This window comes from Benincasa hispida, chromosome 6 (assembly GCF_009727055.1).
Source record: "Benincasa hispida cultivar B227 chromosome 6, ASM972705v1, whole genome shotgun sequence".
NCBI lineage: Eukaryota > Viridiplantae > Streptophyta > Magnoliopsida > Cucurbitales > Cucurbitaceae > Benincasa > Benincasa hispida.
The window spans coordinates 42,813,944-42,822,802 of record NC_052354.1 but is presented as its reverse complement, the minus strand read 5'-3'; the positions used below and the strand labels follow the sequence as shown (position 1 = coordinate 42,822,802).

The following is an 8,859-nucleotide window of genomic DNA, read 5'->3' as shown; positions in this document are numbered from 1 at the left end:
CTATTTTATAGCATTTTTAATAGTATGAAAAAAATGTTATAAAAGACTCTCTATAACATTTTTAAGCATGCTACCGTAGCCGATTTTATTGAAAGTCTCCTACTTTTCATAACGTTTTTTCAATACTATAAACAAGTTATAAAAATTTCATTTCAATTGCACAATTTTTATGTTACGAAAACAATTTATAGCATTATAGAAATGTTATGAATTACTTTAATAGTTTTTTTTTTTTTTTATAATAATGAAAATGTTATGATTGACATTTAGTAGCATGTTTTATAATAATTAAAACTGCAATAAGAACATGTAACATTTTTTATCTTGTCATGATAGCCATTTTATATGAGTGAAATTGTTTCAAATGTAATTGTAAAATTAAATTCAATGTACATTTAATGTAACCAAGTGGATTTACATCAAAACAAATTTTCAAGAGTCTAAACTTATAATTTATCGCTCGCAACTATTCATCTCTCTTTCTAACTCCTCTTGAAATAGAACTCTCGTTTGTTCCAACTCTAGAGTCGCACAAAAAAGCGAATGCCTCAATTCTTCTATATTCTATTTCAAAGAAAACATAAATCAAGCCAAATTATGCAAATAATGGAAAAAGAAGCTTTTGTACAAAGAAAATAGTAGTCCCCTACTTACAAGGCTTACCTTATGAAACAAACTTTACTTTCTTTATTTGTGTTCATATTTCGTTTCTCCTTCAAAATCCTACAAAAAAAATATATATATATATATTACACCATTTTTAATATTGTTGGATGCAATAATCTTCTCGAAGAAAACGAAATTCAAGCAAAAGATTCTCCAATTTTAAGGCGTTTTTGGTCTAGTAAAAGCTAAAAACAAAATGCATAAGATATAATGACAAAAAGAAGCAAGAGAACAAAAAAAAACCCAAGTTAACTAGCCCATAATACATGGTGGAACGAACACATGCGCAACAATATAAAACAGATCTAAAATACTTTAATTAGGTTAATTATAAAGATAAGCATGCAAATTAAGCAAATAAGAGGGGAAAAAGAATACAACTTTATGTGCTAGTTACCTACTCCCAGGCAGTGGGATCATTGATGTATCTAATGACTTCTACAAGACCAGATTTGTCCTATGCTACAAGTTTGGTCTGTAGATACATGTCCAACCCTGGTAAACGTCATTGGGAAGCAGTTAAATGGATACTAAGGTATCTTTGTTCATCTAAGGAAGCTCGAATCCTATACAAACAGAATGACCCCTCTAATGATGAAATGTATGGTTATGTAAATGTTGATTATGCAGGGGATCTAGATAAGAGACGCTATCTATCTGGATATATTTTCATATGGGGAAACAATCTATAAGTTGGAAAGCAAGTTTATAATCTATTGTAACCCTATCCACAATAAAAGTTGAGTTTATAGCTTTGTCTGAGGCTATCAAAGAATGTTTGTAGCTAAAGGGGTTACTAAACAATTTTGGCATTATACAAACTAAAGTGAGAATATATTGTGACAATTACAGAACTATCTATTTGTCTAAAAATCAGCAGTTTCACAGTAGAACAACATCGACATCAAGTATCACTTTATCAGATAAGAAATTGAAAAAGGGGAAGTTGAGGTAGTAAAAATACATACCTCAGATAATGCGACTCCAAGACAGTTCCTCAAAGAAAGCTTGGTCGTTGCTTGGACCTCTTTGGGTTTGAGTTACCTAAAAAAGGGTAGCTCAAAATCAGCTTTACAAGCAAAAAGGGAAAGATTCTCTGGATGTTTACAAAGGAGAAGTAGTAGGTAGTTTATCATTGTTTTCTTCTTTCTGTTTTGTTTGTTGTAACCACCAGCTTACTAAGAGCTTCTTTCGTTGAAAATATGAGTCAGTATAAAAGGCGAAAGAATGAGAGAGTAAAATAGAGAGCATTCATTCTGTAAAGAAGTTTAAAAGAAGAAGCAATAAAGATACCCTCCCCTTTTTGCACAGTGGACGTAGGCCTTTGGTCGAACCACTTAACTTCTTATGTTCTTTCTTTCTCAATGATCGTCTAGTTCTTTCTTAAGAATCGTCTACACGATCATCTAGTTCCACTTTGCATCATCTACACAATCGTATATTTTCTCAACTATCGTCTACACGATCATCTAGTCCCAATCAACTATCATCTCAACGATCGTCTAGTGCTTCTTAGTATCGTCTACACTATTGAACTATCGTCTAGTTCCTTAGAGGTTCGTCTATACGATTGAGCTCGCATATAGGTAAACAATTGAAGTTTTGAAGCTGAAAGGATATTGTCTTCCCTGAGTCTTGAAGTAAAGTAGACTGTTTATGTTGAATAGATTGGTCCTGCAAAAGAAGAGAATTATAGTTAATCTGGGGCCACAGATTACATCATCTATTTCTCTATCTTTCTTGTTCTCCACAATGATTTTCTATTTTAGATCCTTTGTTTTTAGAAACATGAGTAGTTAAACCTCTAAATTCTTGGGTGTTGTTGTTGTTATTGTTATGAATTTACTTGATTAGACTATTGACGTTTAGATCGATTATATGGTGATTGAATTTTAACTTTTCCATTTGAATCCATTTGTTTGATTGGCCATTAAACGAATCTATGTTGGGTTGAGTTTTCTTCTTATGAAAGAGAAGTTTGGTTGGAACTGAGTGACTAATCTATTATTCAATAATGCATGAGAATGATTAGAGAATACTAGAGACTAAAAATGAAGGAACATAATGTGGCATGATTATAACAATTATGAAGATATTCGATTTGGTATAATTATGTTAGAACGGGTTGAGCTTCAAAAAGTATATCCTGATTACAGACTTCTGGGCTTATTCGATCTAACCATTTGATTTATTTGTTAATAGTTTATTGGAATTTCATAGCGAAACTACACCCTAGATCCATTATCTCATTGAATTGTTGGTTTTGCTTTCTGGTTTAATTAAATTACAACAATGAACCTTACTTGTCGATTGTCCAAACAAAATTAACTCGTAAATAACAATAGCTAACCAAAAATGTAAGTTCTTTATTTGGACTCTCTTCATAAAAATATTAATACCATTTATAAGTGTCAAGCCCACTTTCCTCGCCGTTATCCTCAATCCCAAGTGGTTTGTTTTGGGTAATAAAAATGAGGAGACCATGAAACGCTTATTCCCTCAATGTCCATATTATAAAAGAATCTAGTCCTACCAAGATTTTAGTTCTATTCCAAACTCGACATTTGAATTTGGATGATCTTTTACAACAGCTTACAAGTCTTGCACAAAGCTCTACCAAAAAAATTATCAAATGTAATTTGATCGAGCCCCCTTGTGGTGTTTATGGATGGGGAGAAATAATAGAATTTTCAATCGCACTGAAGAATCATTGACTCATCTATGGAAAGATATTATATATTTGGCGGCATTTTGGTGTACTAAATTTAAAATTTTTTGTAATTATGATATTGCTACCATTGCTGTAAATAAATTGGAAGGCTTTCCTCTAGTATCTTTTTTTTTCATTGCTCGTTTGTATCGTACTCTCTTGTATTTTATTCATCACATGGCAATGAATTTCTTCTCTATCGGGCCTAGGGTATGATGAGGGTACTACGAAGGTATCAACCTAGTTGAGATGTCCAGATACGCCTATTGATCTCTGCTTTCTCTATATATATATAATTTGTTGATGATGACAACACACCATAAGCATTATTCTTAAAACACAATTTTTATTCATTAAATAGTAGTACAAAGTACATAAAATTTTGAGAATTGGAAAACCAAAAGCTTAAAGCTGGCTACTAATTTAAACTAAAAGTATGGCCACTTATTTTCTCATAATTAATAATGGGTAGCTTAAAATATAATCTGTGACCTTCGAATTACACATCTCCCATGAAATCAAACACTTGTTTGATCATAACTTAGATAGAGATGCTGTTGGGAATTCCTCTTGCAGTGAGTCCTTCGTTGCTTGATGGAACAAGTAAAGTGTAAGGCAAATTCACAGGTCCAGCTCTATTCTTCAAGTTCACATCTTGATTCCTTTCCATAATCCTATTTTCAACTTCAAATAATTGTTTCCCAAATTTCTCAAAGGCTTCCAATGCGATTTTATCTGAAGTCCAATCAATTGATGCTCTTTGGCCAAGATAGACTTCATCAGAAGCGTGCTTTGACAAGATTTCAATTATTGAAATACCAACAAGTGCTTGTAATTCTGAGTTGATTGTTCGTAAGAAAGCCTTTTCAGGATTTGATTCAAGTTCTTTGTACTCAGCAGTGCCAACTTCAGGCATAAACCTACGACTTGTAGTTGGTCTATTGAGAATATAGCCTCCGTAAGGATATTGTCCAAAATTAACTGCAGCATGAAGAGCTGAAGCAATCCATATAATAGTAGTGCAAGATTCAATTAATTCGCTTAAAGTTTGCATTTTTGGCCACCATGGTTCATCTTTCTTGTCAGCATGGCCTTTCTCTCTGAGCTCATTCCACCAAGATTGAAGTTCAAAGTCATTTTGGATTGCATTGTCATCTTTGTAGTAGAGAGAGCAATAATCTTGTACCCATGTTTTGATGGCTGACCAAATGTCAAGACCATCAACAGCAAATGGATAATCATTTATTAGCAATCTAAGTCCATGGGGGGAACTTGAGTCCTCCACAGCTATTCCCCTAAACAAACCAAGAAGGGAAAAGGAAATAAGTCAATAATACATCAACCAAGAAAATATATATTGATTGTAAGGAAATAATTCGTGCGTATTATTATTCATTAAATGATTACTTGACTGTCGAGGATCTCACATTAAAAAAGAAAATACCACACAATTTTTATATGATATATATATGTATGTGTTACTCCTCTTATTACTAATTGATTTTGAGATGGAAAACATCGTGTTTCTTGAATATGGGTATCAAAGCCCAAGTCTAAAAAGGTGAACCCAAAGAAACACTATCTTGAAAAAAATGAAGAAGACCTCAATCTCTACAAGATACATGAGTTATTCCCCTTATTGCTAGTTGGTTATAAGATTGGTCATGGTAAATTTAATTATATCAAATATTTCAACAGTGCTTTTTGAAAATTTTGAAGAGACCTAACAAGAGAAAATTAATATTAGTTGGAGAGGAATGAACATTAGGAGAGTGGAATACAAAAGACAAACTCCTTCATTGATATGATCATATTGACTCATCAATCAACTCAAAAGATGAAGGTTATAAATTTAATTATATATAAAAGTACTTGAACATAAATGATGATTTACCTCTTGATGAGATTATTGGGAAGTGCTTGGTCAAGGAAGGTCCAATCCTTGTATAAGATAGATGACAACTCCATAGAATATTTTGATGGATAATGGGTTGATTCAATGAGACCATTGGCATTGATCAAAACTTGTCTTGCAGATGCATTTATAAACATGGTGTCTTTGAAATGAGGAACAAGCAACTTATGAATTGGATGAAGAACACTCAATTGTCTATGTGTTGCAATCACAAATGGCTCGAGTACTGCATGAGTATGCAACCTATAATTTCAAAAGGTTGATTAGATAAACTATCATAACTAGGTTCATAAAAGAAAATTTGATAAATTACAATTTTTATCTCTAAAATTTGTAGAAAATACGAATTTAGTCCTCATACATAGAGAAGAACTTAGTTTTATTTATCAAACCACAAGGACTACATTCGTACTTTCTCGGAACTCTATAGAGAGAAAATTTGCAATTTAACCGTATATTTTGAAAGAATACATACCAATGACTAATTAGTTGATGGTAGCCAACATCATTAACAGCTACATAAGCTTTAGCCAATTGCCAAATAGATCTTTGAACTCCATTTTCAGCTGGAAAGTATAGCTTGCTAATTGCACCAAGTTCATCTCCTTGAGGGTGTGGTAAGCTCAATTCAATAACCAAAGGCTTCAAAGTCCCATCATCTTTCAAAAAGAGCAATGTTCTTGTGGCATATGTTTTTGTAGATGTTGCATTCATTTTCCTAAGATATGGCATCAATGCATCATGGAAATCCAATATGTACACCTTGTTTTGCTTGATTGCCTATTGTTCAACCCAGTCAACAATTTATTAATTTTCTTAATTTAAAATATCATAAGAAAATAAAATAATAATAATAAATTTGTTTTCAAGTCCTTTGGCTCACCTCATCTACTGTGAGACCATCCAAACCATGCTTTATGTGTTCTTCAGTGATGGTACTGTTTTGATTCCCATAAACCTTTGGGTCAAGCTTACTTATTGGTGGAAAAACCTGTCAATTCAGTTACATATATGTAATTAATAAATTCAGATTATAATTTTTATTAAAAAAAAAAAAAAAGGATGAATTAGATAAAATTACTTCAAGACGACGAATTAATAGAGGATTGGGCCCTGCTAACATTTCTCTTGCAAATTCTTCATCGGTACTCCATGCAGATTTATCCTCTGTTCAAAATCATTAGATATGATCAACAAAATTGTATAAGCAATTATTAATTAAATATATATTCTCCTAAAAATTTAATGAAATAAATAACTAGAGTCCATAATTAAATATATATTACCTTTGACCACTTGAGGAGTAGGAAATTTGAGGAATTTTTGACCATCATTCCTAACAAGTGCTTTGAACAATGGTGGTGTGAGGTCCTCAGTGAGAGTCTTAAAAGCATTAAATGGAATGGGAAACCCTCTTTCAAAGAGATTATCAACTTCCTTAAAATTGTCAAATTCATTTGGAGTTAAATCAAATATGGATTGGAGTCCTGGTTTGATTGATATAGAAAATGCTTTCAATGAATAACCAAGGAAATCTGACATCTTCAAGTGCCCAAAATTTTCATCCTTTGGTACATAGATGTTTAAGCTCATTAGTGGTGACAATCTGCTCTCATAATTTTATCTGTCGAAATCAAATTAATACAATGTTAGAAAATAACTAATTAGATATATATATATTTTTTTATAGCTTAGAAACTCTATTAGAACAAAAACACAAAAATTTAACTGCTAAAGTGAGCATAATTGATCGCATATATCGACATGTACTACCTCTTTTTACGTTTGTAATTTTGAAATTTTCTCCCAATTCCCAATTAGTTGTACTCAAAAGAAAAACTAAAAACATGAAAGTTCAGGAACTAAACAAATAATTTATCCTAGAAAAAAAAAAAAAAAACAAAAATATATTACTTTCTTGATCGTGGTCGTCCTGTTCTTCCTCTACGAGGGTAAGGATATTCGGCGGTCCCTCCAAGAATGGGACGATGATCACATCATCAGGATCAGCAATGTCATTATAGACATCGTTAGTCATAAATTCATTCCCATCCTTTCGTTCTCCTGTTCCATCTCCTCTCAAATTCCACAATTCTTCCTCTCATGATACTTCGAAGAAGGATTTGGTGTTTGGTTTGGAAGATAACTCTATATAATAAATTAAAAAAGATAATAATTTTATTTGTTTTGATCTTTTTTTTTTTATGTTGTTTATATTAATTTTACTTCTTTTTAATTTTTTTCTTTTGTCAGGTATTAATGGTGAATAACTATTAGAAATTTGAGATTAAAAAAAAAGGAAAGAAATAATTTATACATACATTGATTGGCAAAGAAATACGATCTTTCTTGTATCGTCCAGAGGATAAAACCAAGAATTGCAATCAAAATGGACTTTTCCATAGCAGGAACAATCTTCAAGAGTAAGAGATTTTGAGAAAGAATTCACTAGTATGTCCATTTTTAAGAAATAGAAGGCTCCCTGGATATCCAAAATCTTCTTTCCCAATACAAAGTTGATTTGAAAAAGTTCTCCAGCAAACAATGGTGGAATTGAAGTTAGCAACCTCTCTCCAATATGGCCTTGTGTCCAACTTCTCCCTCGCTGAGTCATTTGCTGTCATTTCATAATTCTAAAACACGTCTCGGGTATAAAGAATAGAAAAAGTAGTGGTTTTTAAAGCACTTAAAAAGAGAGTTTAAGAGATAGTGAAAATTACAAGTATGAGTGGCACTGATGAGTTGGAGAGAACACCACCGGCCCAATAGCTCGGTGAAGTTATCAAGAAGAGGAATGAAAATTCAGTGAAATCCAAAACCATTACTTCTCATAAGAATGACTTTCCCTTTGATTTTCTTTCCTCCAAGATGGGAAACTCTGTCTAAAATGTTACCACCAGCACTTGATAATAGAGCTGCAAGATCTCCTTAGATATTCAAGGCTCCTTCGATGATATTTTTCCCAATTCCAAACATTTTCACTCTTCTTTTCTAAGGAACTGAGAAGGTTGGTTTGGAAATGAGGAATTTGGGAATGGTATTTATAGCACAAAAAGTTTTGTCCTCTCTTGAAAATTAGAGATGGCATGTTGGACTACTCATTGCCTATCTTGGAAATTTCTTTTTAAAATATTGTTTCTTTTTCATTTTTTTACCCTTTTTCCTAATGTATCTTTGTGCTTCTCAAAATAGGTTATGAGACAAAATATTGGTCCATACTAATTTCAAAGGTTCTTGGCTTTGGTGATTATCCAATCCCCTTCTTCTCTTTTTTTCACTTGCTTAGGCATAAATCAATAACCATATTTTGATTTCCACTCTTCATTAAGACTACAGATGCATGTTTCAAATCAAATCTAATATCTTATTAATTCCATATTATTTTAATCTATCCTCTACAGTACCATAGTGTTTTATTTTTGTTTAAATTTATCCATCACTATTTCTTCAGCAATGGAAAAAAAATGTGAACTTATTTTAAAACTCATGTGTGGTTTCAATAACAACATTGAAATAATTATCTATATTTATTGATTAATATCAACACAACCCAATTGAATTCCTTGTT

At 32.0% G+C, this 8,859-nt stretch overlaps 1 pseudogene; it reads right to left on the bottom strand.

Moving 5' to 3' along the window:
* Positions 1-3,773: 3,773 nt before the first annotated feature.
* LOC120080147 lies at positions 3,774-8,267 on the bottom strand (annotated as a pseudogene).
* Between the last annotated feature and the right edge of the window lie 592 nt (positions 8,268-8,859).